General features: G+C 48.5%; 1 long non-coding RNA gene across 7 annotated transcripts in view; it reads right to left on the bottom strand.

Moving 5' to 3' along the window:
* The window catches only part of LOC149127477 (uncharacterized), a 44712-nt gene that overhangs the window by 5593 nt on the left and 16524 nt on the right, over positions 1-22595 (bottom strand). For 3 of the 7 annotated variants that reach the window (XR_016231233.1, XR_016231232.1, XR_016231231.1), the window contains exon 2: positions 1979-2153. The exons of the other annotated variants lie outside the window; for them this stretch is intronic. This is a non-coding gene — a long non-coding RNA (uncharacterized LOC149127477). The remainder of the gene's footprint in view (positions 1-1978; positions 2154-22595) is intronic. 7 annotated transcript variants of the gene reach the window in all.

The following is a 22595-nucleotide window of genomic DNA, read 5'->3' as shown; positions in this document are numbered from 1 at the left end:
GGATGCTTCCAGCTCTGCCACAGGCTTTGGAAGTGCCAGCAAGCTTCCCATCACAGGGGGTGGTGCTGGAGAGAGAGAACAGCCTTCCAAATGTCATTTACCTGGGCCTTTGTGTCCCCAAAACAAGCAGAAAGCAATAGGGTCCCTCTTCTCCCAAAGGAGGGCTGGCAGGCAGGGGAGGAAGATTTTTGTCACTCACCCTTCTCAAGTAACTGCCCTCCTTATTTTCTTTTATGTATCTTCATTCATTTATTTGAGAGTCAGAGAGTGAGAGGGGGAAGAGACAGACATAAAGAGAGCTCTTATCCCACCTGCTGATTCGCTCCTCATAAATGCCCACAACTGGGGCTGGGCCAGGCCACAGCTGGGAGCCAGGAACCCAGACCAGGTCTCCTGCCTAGATGGCAGGGACTCAACCACTTGAGCCATCATCTGTTGTTTCCCAGGTGCACATAAGCAGGAAGATGAAACAGGGAGCCAAGCTGGGACTTGGTCCAGGCACTTTGAGAGGGGATGTAGGTATCCAACCCTAGCGCCTAATCACTATGACAAATGCCTGCCTCCATTTAAGACCCTTAAAAAAGATATATTTGAAAGGCAGAGTTGGCCAGCTCCATGGCTCACTAGGCTAATCCTCTGCCTGTGGCACCGGCACACCAGGTTCTAGTCCCGGTTGGGGTGCCGGGTTCTGTCCCGGTTGCTCCTCTTCCAGGCCAGCTCTCTGCTGTGGCCAGGGAGTGCAGTGGAGGATGGCCCAGGTGCTTGGGCCTGCACCTGCATGGGAGACCAGGAGGAAGCACCTGGCTCCTGGCTTTGGAACGGCGCAGCGCGCCGGCCGTAGCGGCCATTTTGGGGATGAACCAATGGAAGGAAGACCTTTCTTTCTGTCTCTCTCTCTCACTGTCTAACTCTGCCTGTAAAAAAAAAAATTTAATTAAAAATTAAAAAAAATAAACTGAAAGGCAGAGTTAGAGAGAGAGAGATCTTATACTTGCTGGCTCACTCTCCCAATGGCCACCACTGCCAGGGCCGGGCCAGGAGCCAGGAACCTCCCCAGGGGCACCGTGCTATGGAAAAAGTGCGTCAGCAGAGGGATCAGCCAGACTAAGCACCAGAGAAGGCAAGGCCTGGAGAAGAAAGGTGAGGTAGATTGGGGTGATGAGCACCAGCACAGCACCAGGTGCAAGGGAGGGCTTAGAAACTCATGCTCATGACTGCAAGGGTTTGAGAGTTGAATTCACGCTAATCAATTGTTGATTAGAACTTGTTGGAATGCACTAGAGTTCTGTTTTGCATAAACATTCATAGTAGAATTTGCATGTGTTTGTATGTGGGTGTTATTTGTTGTGTTTGTTATTAATTAGCTTCCACACACTTCAGTTGCCAGAAGCCTCAGAGAATAAAGCATTTTACACAGACTCCGCCCCCAGGTCTCTTCCCTTGGAGCTTGAGCGATGATCCCTCTCCGAGATGGGAGGTTTATGGGTCTCCTGTCAAACACTGCACCAGGAAATCCCAAATGACCTCCATGGGGACTGCAACTAAAAACACTCATTAACTCAGCAAACACAAGTCAGCCATTTGCAGATTGGCCTCAGGATTTATCGCTTCATTAGCATTTTATGAGGATTGTTTGCTAAGGGTGAGGGACCTGTCTGCTGGAATGGCCTCCTTTCCCTTCGGATTTCAGGAGAGGCTTAGGGGAAGAAGTGAAGCCTTTGATTAGCAAATCAGCATCAGACTTAAGATAACCATCTCCAGGGAACGCAAGTGCACAAGTGCAGCAGGCTGTGGGCTGGAGCAGGGAGGAGCCTTGAGATGGTTCAAGTGCACCAGACACCAAGCATCCAACACCCTCCAAGGTCCCCTGAATTCCCTAAATGAAAGGATTTGCACTTTTTTTTAACTGAAAGGAAGAAGTCAGGAAAAAGCGTTGTCCTTCTCCCAAGTACTCAATGTTCATCCATTCAACAGATACCATCGCGTGCGGGACTGGTGCCAGGCTTCCAGCAGTGTCTCAGCTTTGGGGTTCGGGGAGACTCAGACACTGCTCCAGCATGCGCGCAAGCAGCAGCAGGTGCAAGGGGAAAGCAGACGTTGCCAGGGTCTGAGCGATCAGGGATGAGCCGCCTGCAAGGTGGTGCCGGAGGAGGCTGCAACGGAGAAAAGAATTCAGCCGTGATATGGAGATGCAACAAGCAAGGCAGCAAGGTTTTGTGAGCTGGGGCATCTGTCAGAAAGGACGGGGATCTCTCCAAGTGGATCTGACAGAGAGAGTGCCCAGCCATTCAGACGGGGGTATAAGCAAGATCACCTAGTTTAATGGAGAGAAAACACCTGCCAGGCCAGGCGGGTGTCTCTGGGAAGAGCTGAGCGTGCACTCTGCACTCAGGCAATGGAGTCCGGGTCTTCCCCCACAAAGGTTTGCTGAGTGTGAAGTAGGTTTTATTCCCTAGTGTTATCAGACTGGGGTAATCCTTTCCTTGCGGGGGGGGGGGGGGGAGGCTCGGGCCTCCTCTGAAGCCACTGAGGTGTGGGAGGACTTCCCAGTGTAAAATACTGGGCAGCTTCCCAAGTGTGCTACAGGCTGCCTCTCTGCAGGTGCTTTGTTTCCCTTAGGCCTTGTTCACAGACTAATTTCCGTCATCCTACCTAGCAGAGAGCTATTGCAGCTAGTGACAACATGCAGCGGGGATCACTGGGAGAGAGGCAGAGACTGGAGCTGCCCAGGAGAAGGGAGGGCAAGCGGGACGTCCTGCAGCAGGTGAAGCTTCCATTCCGGCTGTGGACAGAACAAGGTTCAGGAGGTGCAGAAAGAAAGGAACAGGGCTCTCTCTTTCTTGGAAGCCAGAGGAGCTGGGGATGACACCATGGTCTTCCAGATACTTTAAGGGTGGTCTCTGAGCACATCATGTGAGCCCTTGGAAATGATTTGTGGTTGTTGGAGTCCTCCAGAAAGCAGGCACTGGACAGAATGAGAAGTACAAACAGCTCACTGGGCAGAAAACCTGAGGATGAGGCCGGCGCCGCGGCTCACTAGGCTAATCCTCTGCCTTGCGGCGCCGGCACACCGGGTTCTAGTCCCGGTCGGGGCGCCAGATTCTGTCCCGGTTGCCCCTCTTCCAGGCAAGCTCTCTGCTGTGGCCAGGGAGTGCAGTGGAGGATGGCCCAAGTGCTTGGGCCCTGCACCCCATGGGAGACCAGGATAAGTACCTGGCTCCTGTCTTCGGATCAGCGTGGTGCGCCGGCCACAGCGCGCCGGCCGGGGCGGCCATTGGAGGGTGAACCAACGGCGAAGGAGGACCTTTCTCTCCGTGTCTCTCTCTCACTGTCCACTCTGCCTGTCAAAAAAAAAAAAAAAAAAAAAACCTGTGGATGATTAAGGAGGGACAGGGCTGGGGCTGGCAGGATGCACCTGGGTGCAGAGGGGGCCAGGAAGCTCTCAGACTGCAGTGCAGTTCTGAGAAAACCTAGACCCACCCCAAGGGATGCTAGATAAAGAGTGCCCACAGAAGAATCTTGCTCTGCCCGGAATGCTGAGCCATGGCAGCTCCCTGGGGCTCCGTCACTGGCCGGCACTGCTAAGGAGCATTGTGACTCCAGCTCTAAAGTCGACACAGGGGCCAGTGCCATGGTACAGAGAGCTCAGCTGCTGTCTGCCACGCACGCCTCCCATATCGGAGCTCTGGTTTGAATCCCAGCTGCTCTCCTTCTGATCCAAACCCCTGGTAATGTGGATGGGGAAGCAATGGAAGATGGCCCAAGTGCTTGGATTCCTACTACCATGTGGGAGAGCCAGAAGGAACTTGGGGCTCCTGGCTTTAGCTGGGATCAGCTCTGGCTGTTGTGATCACTGGGAAAGTGAATCAGTGGATGGAAGATCTCTCTTTCTCCTTTCTCTCTCTCTTTCTGTGTGTGTGTGTGTGTGTGTGAGAGAGAGAGAGAGAGAGAGAGAGAGAGAGATGACATGTGTAAGGGCACCACTGCTGGAACTGCCAGGTTTGTATGCTTCTTACATAGTGCTTGCAGCAGTGGCTAGCTGACCACTGAAGCATTTTAAACACAAAAGCAAAATTATCTAATTTAATTATTTTAAAAACCTATTTATTTTTACTTCATTTGAAAAGCACAGAAGCAGATGGAATGAGATTTTCTAACTGCCAATCACTCTCCAACTCATAGCAACAGCCAGGGCTTAGCCAGGCCAAAGCTGGGAGCCTGGAACTTACTCTTGGTCTCCTACATAGGTGATGGGAATCCAAGTACTTGAGCTGCCTTCGAGAGTATACATTAGTAGGAAGATGGATCAAAAGTGAAGTTGCTGGGACTCAAACCAGATACTCCAAGACAGGGTGTGGGCACCCCAAGAGGCTGCTTAACCACTGTGTCCAATGCTCATCCCCCAGTTTGCTTATTTGCTTTATTAAAGAAAAAAGGAATTATGTTGAGATACTGCAGACTCACACACAGTTGTGAGAAATAACAGGAACAGATTCCCTGTGTGGCTCACCCAGTCTCCCTCTATAGCAACTCTAGTACTAACATCTTGCTAAACAATGACAATATCAGGTCCAGCATAGCCATGTTGACACAACAGCCCAGTGGCATTCAGATTCATCTCCTGGTGCTTATTCGTGTGTATTTACTTATGTACAGCATCGTGCGTCCATGGTCAGAGTTCAGATGCAGGAGAGTTCCATGGAAGGAAGATAGGTATATGTCCATTTATAACTGCAACTACCTCCTGCCTACCCTCCCCCCAGTACTGTCCTGCAACCCTGGCAACCACTAATCTGTTCTCCCCAGTGTAACACCATTTCAAGAATGCTATTACATGAAGTCATATACTATATAAGCTGTTGAGATTTGCATTTTGCACTCAACATAATTCCTTTGAGATTCACCCAGGCTGCTGGGTGCATCAATAATTGGTTCCTTTTCACGGCTGAGTAGTATTCTATTACCTGTGTAAGTACAGCAACTTGTTGAACCATTCATCTGTTAAAGGGTGTGTTGGTTGTTTCCAGTGTTTGACCATTATAAATGCAAGTGCTATGAGCATTCAGGAAGAAGGTTTTGTGCAAATGTGGTTGTCAGTTCTCTGGGATAAAGGCACAAGAGACAACTGCTGGATGATGGTAAGCATTTCACTAAGAAACTGCTAAACCGTCGTCCAACAAAGTTTCCATTTTGCATTCTACCATCCACGTCTGAGTCTTCCAATTTCACCATGTTTTTCTTTTAGCCATTTTGACAGGTGTCACTCTTCATCTGCATTTTCCCTAATGGCCAATGAGGTCGAACCTGCTTTCACATGCTCGTCTCGCATGAGCATGTCTTGGTTAGTCTGTACATATATCCTTTGCCCCTGTGAAAACCATTATTTGTTTTTCAACTGGTGAGCTTTAAGAATTCTTTGTGTCAGAGTATCCTACCTAATAATTCTCATCAAATACGTGGTTTGCAGCTGCTGTCTCTCTCTTTGTACCTTTTTGATCCTAACAGGGGCTGCCATAAAACACAACTCTTTCATTTTAATGTCCAATTTCCTTTTATAGAGCATCTTTTGGGTGTCAAGTTTTAGGACCCTTTGCCTAGCCTTGGATTCCAAACATTTTTTATTTATTTTGTGAGAGTGTCATAGTTTTACTTTCGACGTTGAAACATATGATCCATTTGAAATTACTTTTTGTATGAGGTGTGAGCCTTAGGTCGAAATTTATATCTGTATTTGCCTGTGAATGTCTGGGACGGGCTCTCCTTCCATTTTTCACACCTTAATGGGAAAAGTCAGTCCAGAGTGATGTCACGGAGAACCATGGAATAAAGAACTCCAAAATCGGTTCCCTCTACTACAGTGATCACCTGGAAAACACTGTCAGGACTGACTTGACGGGATTTTGGAATATAATTTTTATAAAATGCCCAATATCCTGGGCAATGCTTAGTGAAGAAAAAAAAAAAGCTGTGAAGTTTGGCTGAGAGCAAGCAGTGGAGTTCATGGCTAAGAATGGAGTTCCCTCCATTCTCCACGCCCCCATTTAATGGCTGCACAGGAGGGAAGAAAGAACGCCAGGGTCCGAGACACAGCGAGAAGGACTCAGCTGCTGCTGGGCCTGCAGGAAGCTCCAGGCTCCTGGCATCGGCTCGGCCCAGCTCCAGCTGTCCCAACTATCCGGGGAGTGAACCAGTGGGTGGAAGACCTCTCTCTGTCTCTCCTTCTCTCTGTGTGTAACTCTGCCTCTCAACAAATAAATAAATAAACCCTTTAAAAAAATGAGTCTGTCTCTAGCAATTCTACTTTTAAAGAATGGCTAGAGGAAGTTCTTCAAACTGAAAAAAAATGATAAATACAGGAATGTTAGAGCATCAGGAAAAGGGAGGGAACACAGAAAAGAAATATGAATAAAAATAACATGACTTATGTTTGCTCCTACATTTTATAAATAATATTTGTTGAGGGGCCAGCACTGTTGCATAGCAGATAAAGCCGCCACCTGAAGCACTGGCATCCCATATGGGCACCGGTTCAAGTCCCGGCTGATCCACTTCTGATCTAGCTCTCTGCTATGGCCTGGGAAAGCAGTAGAAGATGGCCCAAGTGCTTGGGCCCCTACACCCACGTGGGAAGACCCGGAGGAAGCTCCTGGCTCCTGGCTTCGGATCGGTGCAGCTCCAGCCGCTACGGCCAATTGGGGAGTGAACCAGTGGATGAAATACCTCTCTCTCTCTGCCTCTCCTTCTCTCTCTGTGTAACTCTGACTTTCAAATGAATAAATAAATCTTTAAAAATAAATAAATAAAAATATTTGTTGATTAAACCAAAAAGTATAGCACGTCTAATCTCAAAGATACTGATATTCAAAAGTGGGAAGGAAACCAAAACAATATATGGAAGTGAACTTTTCAGTCTTTGCTCAAAGAGGTAAGACGCTGGCACCAGTGAGGACAGTAAGTCACATGTGTGTAACGCAGCATCCAACCATTAGGAAAACTATACAAGGAAATGTCCTCATTGACACTACAAATAAACCAGTATATAATTCTGAACACATTTGAAGTAGCCTGTCGGAAGGCAAGAAAAAAAGCAATAGCAATAACAGGAAACTAAAGCCGAATAAGATGACAGATCTAAGCTATAATATGTTAATAATTAGCTTAAAAGTAAGTGGTTCAAATGCACCAATCAAAACCCAGATATTGACAGTGGAGAAAAAAAAGATCAGAAAAGATACACCATGTAAGCATAATCAGAATAAAGCAGGGTGAAAGAGGTTTGTATTAAAATCTGATGAAGCCAAATTCAGAGCCATAATAGATTACTTGAGACAAAGACAGACGTTGCACAGTGTTTAAGGGTCAGCCCTCCAGGAAGACACAGCCATCCTAAATCGGAACATACCATAGAGCCCTGAATACTTTAGTGTGGCATGGAAGAGGGCCATTGCTTCTGCAAAGGGCCATTTGCATATTTATAACAGTATTTGTGAGCCACAAAAAAATCATCAACTTAAAAATTAGCTTGCTGGGGCTGGCACTGTGGCATAGCAGGTAAAAAGCCACCACCTGCAGTGCCCGCATCCCACTGGATTCCAGTTCGAGTCCTGGCTGCTTCACTTGTGATTCAGCTCTCTGCTATGGCCTGGCAAGCAGTAGAAGATGGCCCAAGTCCTTGGGCCCCTGCACCCATGTGGGAGACATGGAAGAAGCTCTTGGCTCCTGGTTTTGGATCGGCACAGCTCTGGCAGTTGTGGCCATCTGGGGAGTAAACCAGAGGATAGAAATCTCTCTCTCTCTCTGCCTCTGCCTCTCTGTAACTTTGTTTTTCAAATAAATTTTTTTAATATTAGCTTACTAAGGACTTACGGAATTTTGCATCTCATCGTGGTTGCCTCAGCAGGACCAGACCAAACAATTTCCCAGGACCTTATGCCCATGGGATGGACATCCCCCACCCCTGCTGCAGATAAAAAGGGAAACAGACAAAAACAGTATGAAAGTTAGAAATCAGACACTTGTCAGCAACTGATGGAACTCCTAGACACAAAATCATCAGAGATCTATGCAGCAACAAAGCCAAGGGGTTAAACTGATACAGAACACAACACTCAAGGAATCCAGACTACACAATTCTCAGAGCTCTCAGAGCATTCACCGATGAAGATCAAATCCTGGGTCAGAAAACAAACATTAACACCTTGAAAATCATCGAAATCACACGAAATGTGCTCTGCAACCACAAGCGGTCTGGCAACAGAAGGTGTCAGAGCACGGGAAATTAAGCAACACACTTCCAGTGAATCCGGGGGTCAGGTCATAAGGAAAATGAAAAATGCCCTTAGAGTTCAGTAAAAGCTAAAACATAATATTTGAGTATTTGGGGTTCGGATCGAGCAACAGGGAAACTTACAAAATTTAACTGTGCATTGCAGGAAGAGGAAAGACCTCAATCATGTGAGAGCAAAATGAGTGGAATACAGGAATAAAAACAAAATTCAAGAGGTAAGAGCATAAATCGATGAAAATGAAAATAAGAAAATACGTCAAGAGGTCCTCGAGACCACCCCTCATTTTCACTGCTCACTAAGGAGCCGCAGACCTCAGCACACCATCACAGCTACAATGTTGGACAGCGAAGGAGTAAGAGGCAAGGTCATCACAGTGATAAAGCAGGAAGGTGATGTTCAGACCAGACCAGGATGCGTTTCCAAGAGTCTGCTCCTGTGAGGCCACACGGGACTCACTGAATTCCCTCCAGGACCCATGTGCAGTGTAGCAGACCAGAGTTCACTAGAAACTCATTGCTGCCCCATTTTTACTGGGAGCTGATGGTGCAAGCACCCTCACACCCAAATTCCAGGCTCCCGATAGCAAGCCCTGTGTTCCGCATAAACCACACTGTTTGCACAAACTGCCTGCATGGAGCCACTTCATAACATCCGGGAACAGTGGGAGCCCTCCTGAAATGCACATTCCTAGGGCCAACCTTGTTAACAAGCCTTTCAAAGGGTAACCATCTCAGCCTGCTAGGTCAACTATTCTCTGTGCAGAAGACAATCAAGGGAACCATTGGAACACAAAGCTGGTTTGTTTGGGGGAAAAAAAGTCAGTAAAATTTATAAACTCTCCTGGGGCTGGAAAATAGAAAAGTTAGAAGATACAAATAGCCCACAACAGAAACGAAATGGGTGCCATAATAGATCCTGCAGACAACAGAAGAATCATAAGGGAATAAACACTGGGGACAGCTCACGCTCACGCTTTCACGATGTAGAAGAAATGGATCACCTCCTTGAAAACCACAAGCTAAAACTCTGCCGAGATTAGAAAGATTATCTGAATTGCCCGGCAATCATTAATGAAATTGATTTTGTCATTAAAATCCCCGGAAAACGAAACCCTCAGGCTTGAAGAGCTACACTGGATAATTATACCAAAGAATTAAAGAATTAGTTCAAGTTTAACAATCTCTTACAGAATACAGAAGAGGAGAAAAGACTTCCTGATGGATTTTACAAGCACAAATAATACTCTGATACAAAACCAGACAACTATACTACTTCCAAAACAGGATTCTAAAGATCAGTGTCCCCCATAAAGTTAGAGTCCCAAATCCTTAATGCAATATTAGCAAACTGAATTAATCAGAGTAGAGAAAGAATGATAACCTACCAGGTGGAGTTTAGTTCAGAAATGCTTCACTGATTCAATATTCAAGACTTAGCCATTGTAGTCACTAGGTCAAGAAGCAAAGAAGAAAGAGCATATGATTTTTTTTTTAAGATTTATTTATTTATTTATTTGAGTTATACAGAGAGAGAAGGAGAAGCAGAGAGAGAGAGGTCTTCCATCTTCTTGTTCACTCCCCAACTGGCCACAACAGCCAGAGCTGTGCCAATCTGAAGCCAGGAGCCAGGAGCTTCCTCCAGGTCTCCCACACAGGTGCAGGGGCCCATGGACTTGGGCCATCTTCTACTGCTTTCTCAGGCCATAGCAGGGAGCTGCATGGGAAGTGGAGCAGCCGGCTCTTGAATCTGCACCCATATGGGATGCTGGCACTGCAGGTGGTGGTTTTACCTGCTATGCCACAGCACTGGCCCCAAGAGCATATGATTCTATCAAGACAGAAAAAGCATTTGACAAAATCCAATGTACGTTATTGTTATTGAATGAAACATTATTCATAAGGAAAAACAAATCCTCCCAGCAAATTAAGAACAGAAGGAAATTACCTCAAATTCACAAAGAACACAAATGTTGCTATAGCTAACACCACATTTAGTAGTCAAAAGATCAGCTGCTTTTTCCCCTAAGATTTCTTGTAAAACAAAAATTATCACTTTTGTACAACATAGTACATGAATCAAAACACACAGAATGGAAGGGAAGAAATAAAATTTCCTCTGTTTGCAGACGGCATAATTATCTATTTGCAAAGTCTCAAGGAATATACAAACAAATATAAGCAGCAATAAATTCATTGAGGACAGTTGCAAGATACAAGGTCTACAATGAAAATTAATCACCTCTTCCATAATAGCCATGGAATGCAGTAATCAAAATCGAACATGTGGGTGAAGGACATCAAAGGAGACCTAAGTAACTGAAGAGATATACAATGCTCATGGAACAGAAGATCTAACACAGAAAAGTTGTCAACTCTCCACAAATGAATATGTGTTGACTGTAATTCCTATCAAAAATCCTCAATGATTTTTATAGACATAGACTAGCTTACTCTAAAATTTATATGGAAAGCTATAGCCCCTAGAATATCTAAAACAGTATTGAAAGAAAGAAGAAGAAATTGGAAAGAATCGCTGTATCACATATAAGAGTTACTATGTAGCACAGAAATCAAGACAGCGTGGCTATGATTGAAGGACAGATACACAGATCAACGGAACACATCAGAGTACCCGGAAACAGGCTTGCACAGTTATGCTTCCCTGGTTTTTGACAAAGGTGCAAAAGCAGTTCAATGGAGGAAGGATCAACAGTCTTTCCAAGGAACACTGCTGGGGCCAACATTGTGGCACATCAGATTAAGCCACCAATGTGATGCCTGCGTCCCATATCAGAGTGCCAATTCAAGTCCTGCTCCCTGCTAACGCACCTGGGAAGGCAGCAGAAGATGGCCCAAATACTTCCACCCCTGCCAACCACATGGGAGACCTTGGTGGAGTTCCAGGCTCCTGGCTTCCTCCTGGCCCAACCCTGGCTGTTGCACCCATCGGGAGAATGAACCGGCAGATAGAAGATCTCTCTGTGTCCCTCCCCCGTCTCTGTCACCCTGCCTTTCAAATAAATAGATAAATCTTTAAAAAAAGAAAAACAGTGCTGGAGCAATTGGACATGAACATGCAAAAGGAAGGAAGGGAGGGAGGAAAAAGGAAAATGAAAAAAATATGATCATTGACCTAAATCTCACAGCTTATATAAAAGGGACTCAAAATGGGTGGCATACTTAAACATACAACATAAAACTACAAAAGTTTTGGGAACAATAGGAGAAAAACATTGGAATCTAGTCGAAGAATGTTTGTATTTGATATCAAGAACACAATCCATTAAAGGAAAATGATAAATTAAATATCAAAATTTTAAAATTTACAAAGACTGTGAAAAGAATAAACTGAATAAGAAACAGACAAAGAGCTTAAAGAGGTATTTTTCAAAAGAGGAAATCCAAATGGCCAGCAGACTCATAAAAAAAATGCTCAGATCACTAGCCATCAGGGAAATGCAAATCAAAACCACAATGAGGTTTCACCTCACCCCAGTTAGAATGGTTCTCGTACAGAAATCAACAAATCACAAATGATGGTGAGGATGTGGGAAAAAAAGGTACCCTAACCCACCGTTGATAGGGATGTAACCTGGTCCAGCCACTGTGGAAAACAGTGTGGAGACACTCAGAAATCTGAGTAGAGACCTACCATATGACCCAGCCATACCACTCCTGGGAATTTAACCAAAGGAAATGAAATCAGTGTATGAAAGAGTGATCTGTACCCCCATGTTTATTGCAGCTCAATTCACAAGAGCTAAGACATGGAATCAACTCAAGTGCCTGTCAACTGAAGAATGGATAAAAAATTATGGAATATGTAAACCATGGAATACTAAACAGCAGTTTTAAAAAATGAAATCCTGTAGTTTGCAACAAAATGGATGAAACTGGAAAATAGCACGCTGAGTGAAATAAGCCAGTCCCCAAAGGACAAACATCATATGTTCTCCCTGATCTATGATAAATAATAGAGTTCCTAATAGGTAATCTATAGAAGTGAAATTGATACTTTGAGATGTGATCACTTTGAACAGCCCTTGTCTTGACTGTTGAGGAACACTTTTTTAAATACGATTTTTTGAACACTTTACTTAGTATAGAGTTAATCACATGTGTATGAAGTTAACTAAAAATAGATCTTAGTAAAAAATAAGAATGGAAATAGGAGAGGGAGGAGGAAGAAGGGTGGGAGTAAGGTGGGAGGATGGGTACAGTGGAAAGAATCGGTATGTTCCTAAAGTTGTATTTATGGAATGTGTGAAGTTTGTACACCTTAAATAAAAGGTTTCTGGAGGGGAAAAAAAAGATGGACTGAGGAGCTGCACTGTGGCACAGAAGGGTAAGTTTCTATCTGCAGTGTTGGCATCCCAAATGGGCACCAGTTTGAGTCCTGGCTGCTCCATTTCCAATCAAGTTCCCTGCTCGTGTACCTGGGAAAGCAACAGAAGATGGTCCAAGTGCTTGAACCCCTGCACCCACGTGTGAGACTGGAGAGAAGCTCCTGGCTCTTGGCTTCAGCCTGGCCCAGACCCACTGTTTTGGCCAAATGGGGAGTGAACGAGTAGATACAAGGCCTTTCTTCCTCTCCGTATCTCTGCCTTTCAAATAAAATAAGTAAGTCTTAAAAAAAAAAGACACACTGAAAAAAGGGAGAAAAAATATTACAGAGTATGTATCTGACTAGCACCCTGAATATGTGATGAATTGTCAAAATCAAACCAGAAACAATGAAAGCAATCCAATTAAAATGTGGGCAAAAGACATGAACAGCTAGTCGGAGGATATTCATATGCCAAATAAACACATCACAGGATTTTAGAAATAGAGGGCAAATTAGAGGTTACCAAGATTTAGGGAAGGAAAAGAGGAATGGGGTGTGTGGAGAGCCCTAGCAGCTTCAGCTGTCCCTTCTTCTAACCACACTGCTTTCTCTGACACCCACAGTAGTGAAGGCCAAAATCTGGACACGGCATCTGCCACACCTGCTGTGGGAAGAGGACAGCAACCACAGCCCCCTTGTCCACCTCAACCACGTCCATGGAGGTACTGCCTGAAATGCAAGGGTCACGCGTTGAGAAGCAAACTCAACTGATGAGAGACAGGGTGTGGAGGAAGCCAGCAGATCGGCTCCTTTCCCTCTTCCTCGCAGCAGGCTTTTCTTGGCAGGGGGCAATGCGTCCACTGAATTCCTCTGGTGACATCTTTCGTGGCCCAAAGCCCACTGTGTTTGCAGATGAAGCCAGGGGCCAGCGTGAGAACATAGTTTGCATTTGCTTTCCTCCTTTCTTGTTGCACCCCCACCTCTCCTGCAAAAAAGCACCAGCACCAAACCCTGCCTCAGTGCCCTGCAGGGTCCCAGGCTGGGACAAAGCAGGTCTGTACATACAGTTATCTATATTTATCTATATTATCTATATATACACACATAATATAGTTATCTATATTACACATATAACTATATTACACATATAACATGTGTGCATATGTGTGTGTATGTTGCATTCACATACCAGCTCACAAATGGATTGTGGTGTCAAGTGTATCTCTACACGTCACACCTAGAATGTTTGCAAGTTATCATCACTGTGTCACGTGCAGGCTGGGTCTCAGCAGGGATTGCCTGTGCTCCTGTCAGTGGCCTCACTGGGTGCTGCCCATGTACATACCAGCCTCCCCCTTGGAGGTCAGGAGTGGCTTATGGGGCAGCATCACCTCCATCTGCACGTTGCCTTTGGAGCAGTGTGGGTTGTGATGGCAAGTCAGAAGGGGCAGCAAACCCTCCAGCTCTGCCCAGGAGGCAAGAAGCTGGGGGCGCGCTGAGAGTCCCAGTAGGAAAGGGGCACTGGGACCCCCTCACCTCACCTGCCCTTCTCAGGGGGTCCCAGAGCGGAACATCCAGGGAGCTGCAGGACAGGAGGCAGGAGGGTCCACTATCCACGCATGCCCACTGCCTGCCGGGCAGCTGGGGCATCTACACCTGACCCAGTGCATGTACCCACTCTGTGTGCATGAACGACCAGGATTCCCTGGGACTCCTTTAGCTCAACAGGATAACAATCTATTGGATCCACCAAGTTCCAGAAACCAGCAGAAATAAGGAGATGGCAGCCAGGGACAGGGATGGAGCGATGCTGTGGTACAATGGGTTAAGCTGCTGCTTAAGACACTGTCGTCTCAGAACCCTGGTTCAAGTCCTCCTGCTAATGCCCCTGGGAGGCAGCCATGGTGGCTCAGGTACTTGAGTTCCTACCACTCACTTGAGAGACCAGGATGGAGTTCCTGGCTCCTGGCATCAACCTGGCCCAGTCCTGGCTATTGCACACATTCAGGGAGTGAACCAGCAGATGGAAGATCTCTCCGCTGCATCATGTCCTGGTCTCACACATCTGATTTCTTCTGAGCCCCATCAACAGGTTCTCTGGCTTCCCAGCAATAAAAGTCAGAATGATTCTATGCCCGTCTCCTGCAACCATGTCTGGAGCACAGTTAGGGGACGAGAGATGGGAGGGGGGGACAAGAGACCCTCTTCCTGCCCCGCTAGGTCCTGCTGGCATGCCCACATCGGCAGTGGAAGCCATACCTCAGCACTGTTAGCTTCTCACTCGCCAGCCAGGTGACACCATGCCCTGCTCCCTACTGGAGTCCAGGTTCCCTCCCAGCCAAGCAACAACACTGTGTCCCCCCATCTGAGCACCAACTCTAGTGCCCCTCACCAGGCCCATGCTCTTCTCTCCTCCCATGGACAGTGGCTTCCACCTGCACCCTCCTAGCGATTTCTGAGTTATCTCTTCATTCCTTTCTTGTTCTTCCAACCTCTCAATACCTGTGCGATTGGTTCTCCGCATTAAATTGCCTCCATTTGAAATGCCCCATGTGCTTGCTCTCTACTTTCCTGCCTGGACCACTTGTGCGAAGTGCCCAGGATGCCACACAGCACTGCAGGATGGTGGACCCCAAGGCATCAAGTCACAGAGTCCAGGCTTCACCCTATCAACCAAGGAAAGAACTTACCCAGGGAGGCCACAGACCTGGCACAAAGTGACGCAGCGAATCAGCAGCCTACCCAACATAGAACCCAAGATTCCCGAACCCAGGCTGGCCCTCCTGGCTCCACTGAGCACCATGTCCTAGAGTGCATAGCTCTGCTCGGGACCCCAAATGTGATCTTGATGTGGATCCCACAACAAGAGATCCTAGCAAAGCCCAGCAAACTCTTTGAGATGGCAAAGTGTGACTGATCTCCCTCCAGCCCTGTGGTTTTGGGAGCCCCCATTATGAAGGAAACCATACATGTTGGTGGTGATTGCGGCCAGAAAGCACTCGCTCACTGGCATTTAACCGCCACCCCAGCACAGGGAAACAAAGCTAAGAAGCAGTGAGCAGGAGACACAGGAACTGCAACTTGAGTGCAGATTTTCCAGACAGCCTTAGAGAAGCCATCGATTCTATTCTTCCCGCCAGAGGCAGAAACCTGCCCTCAAGGATGGGAAGGAGAGTGATTTCATTTTAGAACTGTGAGCTTAGGTTTAGAGCGGCCAGTTGTCTGTCGAAGTTCGCAAGGTCATTTGGGGTCAGAAGTAGGGGGAGAACGAGGTCCCTCTGTTTTCAGACGTGGTTGGAACCCAACTACTTGGCCCATTGCCACTGCCTCCCAGGATCTACACTGACAGGAAGCTGGAATTAGGAGCCAACACTGGGAATCAAACCCAGATACTCTGCTATCTTATCTAAACCTGACCCAGTGCATGTACGCACTCTGTAAGAAGCAACAAAACAAAAGTTTTCAGAGCAGCCAATTCAGACTACCTCTGGCCTTGCCACCTGTCTTTTGTTTGCTGATCAAACCCTAACTTTGATTCTCCAGCCAGGCTCTGATTATTTCAGCCAGCAATCTAAATCTGTAGACTGTCAGTAAAACAGAGCACCCTCAGAGGGTGGGTGGCCCCCATCCTAACAGCTGAAGGCCTTTAGAGCAAGGCCAACGTTTCCCAAAGAAGAAGGAATTTGAACTCAAGGCAACACATCAGCTCTTACCCGAGTTTCCAGCCCATTGCTGTTGACCTGTCATACAGATTTCAGATTTGCCAGCTCTCACTCTCACAAGTCAATTCTTTAATCTCTCTTTTTGTGTGTGTCTCACAAACTCTCTCTCTCTCTCTCTCTCTCTTTTCCTCTCAAATGAATGTTTTTGAAAGTTACATTCCTTCCTCGCTTCTCTTTCCTATGCACACAATTTTTGCTTCATTGCCATAGCAGGTTTTTATCTATAGGAAGCCACTCCTACTGAAGATAATGTAACTCAACAGACATAATGACAACACTGCACAGGGTACTAGGGGCACTTGCTGTGGGTGAGGAGTCTGTGCAATTTCTCATCCCACTATAAGGCTTCTTAGAATACAAGAGGTGCTGTAAATAACTGATACAGGGTGACTGACATAAGCCACCACTAGCCCCCCAAAAAATGCGGAACAGAGTTTCTCCAACTGTAACCGAGTTAGCCTGTATGCAAGCAATGATAATTCCATCACAACCGTTGCCTCCCGGGCACCACACTGTGAGATCAAACCAACTGTGAGATGTATCCTATCTGACCACAGCGATGCTGGCAGGTATGAAACAAGTGTCTCTTAGCATGGCTGCGTTAGGCCACCCTTGTCATTCAGTGGGGACTGCATTGCACCTGCATGGACTCTGCTCTCTCTCTCTCTCTCTCTCTGTCTCCCCCTTGGTCTATAGTGCTCACTTCCCATCTGTTTCCTAACATGCTGGTTCCTTGCAGGCGGCCAAATCTTAGGCATCACACCCCTCCTGCTTGGATGGCACAGTGAGACCCCACCTCCACCCCCCAACCCACCCCAACCCTGCCATCAACATCACAGCCAAGCCTCAGTCCAAGAGGCACCATTAAGAGCCCCCAACAACACAGCCCTCCCTACCAAGGCTGATCGATGCCCAGATCACAGAACAAGCACTCCTTGAGGAGGGAGGTGGGAGGTGGCAACAGGAGGCCAACAATATCCCTCTTCCTGAGATCCGCGTGCCCCTTGAGGGTGTGAGTTCCTGGTCTCCCCAGCAGTGACAGTCAATACACAATCAAGTAGCTTCATCGGCTCAAGCAAGATCAGGGTTAGCTGCCAGCATTTAAGTTAGATGTGCCCATTGCAAATTTCTTAATTGCAAACGTGTTAAGGGTTTCCTCCACCTGCCCTTCCTCAGTCCCTGGGGCTGCCCCCACCCTCCTCTACAGCTTCACTGAGCAGCTACAGACCCTCAGGATGGGTACCTGGCCTGCAGAGCTAATTCATCTACCAAGTTCAAGTCCTCAGCCTGCCACTGCCCACGCATCAGCCCCTCACCTGTGAATTGGGGGTGGTGAGCAGTGCTTATGCCAGAGCTCTGGTGGGGCTCAAAGGGTGCAGGCCACAGATCATCAGGAACAGTGCCCAGGATGTGGTCAGCGCAGAGTGATTGGACTGTGAGAGCCACACACATTCACTTCGTCAAGGCCTGTGGATGGCCTGACTCACAGCCCAGGGAGGGATGGTCTCTGCAGATCGAGTATGTGAGAGATACGTTGTTATCTGCACATTAGAAGATGAGACTGAGAAGTGGTGTTCTCTCAAGGACACTCTGCTTGTAAGTGGGCAAGGACTCAGACTCAAGCCCCTCTTTCCCCAAGCACGCTCTTTCCTTGGTTCCCTTCTGGGCCACAGCAGCCAGCCCAAGACAGAGACAGGTGGAAGCTGAAAGCCTAGCCCCAGAACACCATACACCTCACTCGCTGTCTTCCCCCTCCTTGGGGCAGGGAAGTGCCCAGGCCAGGCAGAGACAGGGGTCAAAAGCATGAGTCACAGCTGCAGGATGAACTTGGTGGGTGGCCTTTCCCATGTCCCACACAGTTACCACGGGATGGGCTTGGTCCATCTCGCTGGTTCAGACCAGCAATGGTCCCACCTGGCCAATCCTCCTTCTACCACCCCACTTACCCAAGCAGAAGACCCCGCACAAAAGGAGGAGCAGACCCCAAAGTGGGAACTGAGGACCCCCAACAGCACGGGGGAGAGAACAGCAGGGGTTTACTCACAAAGTCCCGAACCTCTCCCTGTGCTCAGAATCTGGAGTCTCTTGCTTTCCCTTAATATTTCCTTGCGAAGGATACCAGTGTTAAGATCAGCTTGTAGGCCGGCGCCGCGGCTCACTAGGCTAATCCTCCGCCTAGCGGCGCCGGCACACCGGGTTCTAGTCCCGGTCGGGGCGCCGGATTCTGTCCCAGTTGCCCCTCTTCCAGGCCAGCTCTCTGCTGTGGCCCGGGAGTGCAGTGGAGGATGGCCCAGGTGCTTGGGCCCTGCACCCCATGGGAGACCAGGAAAAGCACCTGGCTCCTGGCTCCTGCCATCGGATCAGCGCGGTGTGCCGGCCGCAGCGCGCCAGCCGCGGCAGCCATTGGAGGGTGAACCAACGGCAAAAGGAAGACCTTTCTCTCTGTCTCTCTCTCTCACTGTCCACTCTGCCTGTCAAAAAAAAAAAAAAAAATCAGCTTGTGACAACATAAATGACAGAACTTCACCCAAGACAAGAAAGTTTTCGCCTCTTCCTCCCCCAGTATTCCTGCTATAAGAACTTCCAGATCTTTCTATGCACACCCAAACACTCACTTGTGGAGATACATCTAAAAGAGTGCATGCGTGTGTGCCTGTGTGCACATGCACCTGCACGTGGGTAGCGTCACACTTTCCCTGTTTCACATCCACCTGCTCATCACCTGTAAAGCCACACGGCTGCCTCTCTTTCTAGCCAGGGCATGGAGATATAGCTCATTCTTTGCAGTGAGCCATTCACTTTTGCTTCCTTCACAAGGAGCTCCAGGATTTTCCCCAAGTTCACTGTGTGGATTTGGTTCACACTGCTGCCTCTGCAGGGCTGCGGGGGATCAGCAGGCTGTGGATGGGCCAAATCCACCTGATTCCCAGTGAGACAGGAAGAACCCAAGTCCAGAGGAAAGTCCTCCTTGGCTCTGAGCTCAGAGCAAGGACTGCAGCTCTGCATGGGCCCAAAGGGAAAGAGGCCCTTGTGTGTTCTCTATCTGGTGAGTGTTCAACAGAAACAGAACAGATGGGAAAATGCTAGGAGAATCCAAAATGCAGGAAACTCCAAGTGTGTAGTAGAGATAGAATCTCTGCTCAGCACCTGCCTTCATCTACCAAACCTCCCTGTCGATGTGCCATTTGGCATAAAGATACAGGATCGAGAAAATGAGACCTGGTTATGGAAATCCAGGCATATGGTTTGAAAAGCACCAGCCCATTTCACGATGATCAGAGAAGGGCTGAGAGGTGAGAGGCTGTGGAATCGTTCCCTCGTCTCACAAGCACTGTCATCCTGGATTGGTGACGTGGGTCTACTCAGAAGGACTACACACCGGGAGCCTGGGAGAATCCCACTGGACCTCAGCACCTCAAGCACACACTGTCAGAAACAGACCTCAAGCAATTTGCACCCAGACCCTGGGAGATAGGGGCCTGAGAGGGATGGCAGGACCACATAGGGGAGAGTCCTCAATCATTGGAAGCCCAGGGCATCTCAGGGGCACACTCAGGTATGGCCAGCCATTTAATTGCACATCTTTTTTAAAAAAATATTTATTTATTTGAGAGGCAGAATTCCAGGCAGAGAGAGAAAGAGAGAGAGATAGAGGTCTTCCATCCGCTGGCTCACTCCCCAAATTGTTGCAAGAGCTGGAGCCAGGCCAATCCGAAGCCAGGAGCCAGGAGTTTCTTCCAGATTTCCCATGCAGGTGAAGGGGCCCATCTTCTACCGATTTCCCAGGCCATAGAAGAGAGCTAGATTAGAAGTGGAGCAACCAGGACACAAACCTATGCCCATATGGGATGCTGGCACTGCAGGCAGAGGCTAAGCATACTATGCCACGGCGCCGGCCCCTTGCTGGTACACCCAGATGGTACCTGTGTGTCATGAACCCTCGTCCCTCTGCAGTGAGTGAGGGGCTCCCAGTGGCTTTCCAATCTGGAGCACTCTGAGCTGACTCTTGCTTAGTTTCTCAGTGGGTCTGCAGCCCCATTCCAGGAGCACAGAGACCTCTCTGCCCTGGGTCCTTCCCAGGGCTTCAGAGGCAGGGGTGTGGCTAGCATGAAGTCCGCGGTTACAGGGCTGCGGCCATGCAGTCCCAACATTTGCTGGAGGCAGGTTCAAACCTAACGACAGCTTCCCCATGTGCCATGCTGATCCCCCCATCCCCCCGCAGCCCCACGCGTTATCCCCAGGCTGTGCCCTGCTCTCCACCCCATGCCTCCTACCAGGACCCTCCCCAAACACGGGGTGGACACCTCCCGCCCCTGGCCTAGTTTGCACTGAGCCTGCCTGGAAACCACTTGGATGGCCCTCTCTATGACCGTGGTCTCTAACATCTGTGATGCTCCTTCCTGCCAGCCCAACTCTTGCCACAACGGGGCTTGGGGTGAGCCCTGATCCAAACATGCTTTGCTTCCCTTTTGTTTCTGGAATGTTCCTCCCTCTGCTTCTCTGCCTGGAGGACTCTCTTACCCTTTCCTGACCCACCACATAGGGACATTATCAGAGGAGCCTTCAGTCCCGCCAGCTGTCCCCAAACCCACACCAGGAGTCAGCGTGCAGCGCCTGCAACAGTGGCCATCCAGCAAAAGCTTCCTGGATAAAGGGCTCATCCTATGCACCACGTGAAGACAGAGAGGCTCAGAAACAGGAGCAAGATATGCTAGACTCCATCACCAAGGCCCCACCTGCACCAGCACAGGGAGCGCAGCTCACGCGCTCACTCTCTGAGTGCCTCCTGAGACCCTGCGTGGGTTTGACGCCATTCCCTGAGGGTGCCCTGGGCTCCTGCTCACCCCAGACCCTGCACCTACAAAGGGCCTGTGGTGTGCACCCATCAGGCAGGAGGTAAGTCCACAGTGGTGCTGCGCAGTGGGGGTGGGGAGTCGCTCCTCACAGCATCCAGTGAGCTGAGATTTGCTCAGGTTAGGGCTGTGGGGGGGTGGAGGGGAGGCACCACGAGCAGCCGAGTAGAAATGAAGGAGGAAATCAAGGAGCTCTGTGTGCATGGAGTAAGGACAATCAGGATCACTGTAAAGGAGGGAGGGAGGGTGTGTTGCCCAGCAGTTAAGACGCTGGATAAGACTCCCTCATTCCATGGGGCCAGCGCTGTGGCATAATGGGTGGAGCCACCACCTACAGTGCTGGCATCCCATATGGGCACCGGCTGCTCCACTTCTAATCCAGCTCTCTGCTGTGGCCTGGGAAAGCAGTAGAAGATGGCCCAAGTCCTTGGAACCCTGCACCCACGTGGGAGACCCGGAAGAAGTTCCTGGCTCCTGGCTTCGGATGGGCACAGCTCCAGCCATTGCGGCCAATTGGGGAGTGACCCAGCGGATGGAAGACCTCTCCCTCCCTCTCTTTCTCTCTCTCCCTCTCTCTCTCTCTCTCTCTCTCTCTCTCTCTGCCTCTGCCTCTCTGTAATTCCGCCTTTCAAATAAAAAAGAGTCCCTCATCCCATGTCAGAGTGCCTGGGCTCAATACCCAGCTCTGGCTCCTGGCCCCAGCTTATAGCTGTTGCAGACTGGGGAGGCAGCAGGTAGATGAAGGCTCCAATGATTGGCTCCCTGCCTCCCACATGGGAGACCTAGCTCCTGGTAGGAGGCTGTTGCCAACAGTTAGAGAGTGAAGCAGCAGATGGAAGTGTGCTTGCCCTCTCGCCCTTTCACTGCCTCTGAAATAAATAAATAAATATTTTTCTAAAAAAGGAGCTAGATCTCTATGCACTGACATGGAAGAAAGAACAGCAGCATAACCTGGCAGGAGCCAAGCAGGTGGGTATAGGATAGGGAGAACGCAATGCGACCACACACATACACACATACATGCATGCACATATTTAGATACACACATGCACATATTTAGATATATCTATAAGTAAGATTTGGGACATGCATAGAAAAGTCTGGAAGGTCACGTAGCCAGCTAGTGTGGCTCCCAGCCACAGTGAGAGGCTCAGGACCTTGCAAGGGACGCCTGGCGCTCTCTGCATGGTGCTGGCTCTCCACAGCTCCCACTTCAGGATCTGCTCCCCACTGTGTGCAGGATCACTATTTCATTGCCTTTCGAAATGCACTGAAATCAAACATTTCTGAAAAGGCTCTAAGTTCCATGACATGTGTTGTACCGCAATCTTCAAAAGGCTGATTTTTTTTTACAAGATAGCAAATGTTAGCAACACTGCCTGTACCAGTGCCTCTCAGCAGACACA

This window comes from Oryctolagus cuniculus, chromosome 3 (genome assembly GCF_051225735.1).
Source record: "Oryctolagus cuniculus isolate XC-2025 breed Fujian yellow rabbit chromosome 3, ASM5122573v1, whole genome shotgun sequence".
NCBI classification, from domain to species: domain Eukaryota; kingdom Metazoa; phylum Chordata; class Mammalia; order Lagomorpha; family Leporidae; genus Oryctolagus; species Oryctolagus cuniculus.
Note: the sequence above shows the minus strand (reverse complement) of the source record. Positions and strands in the feature narration are given on the sequence as shown.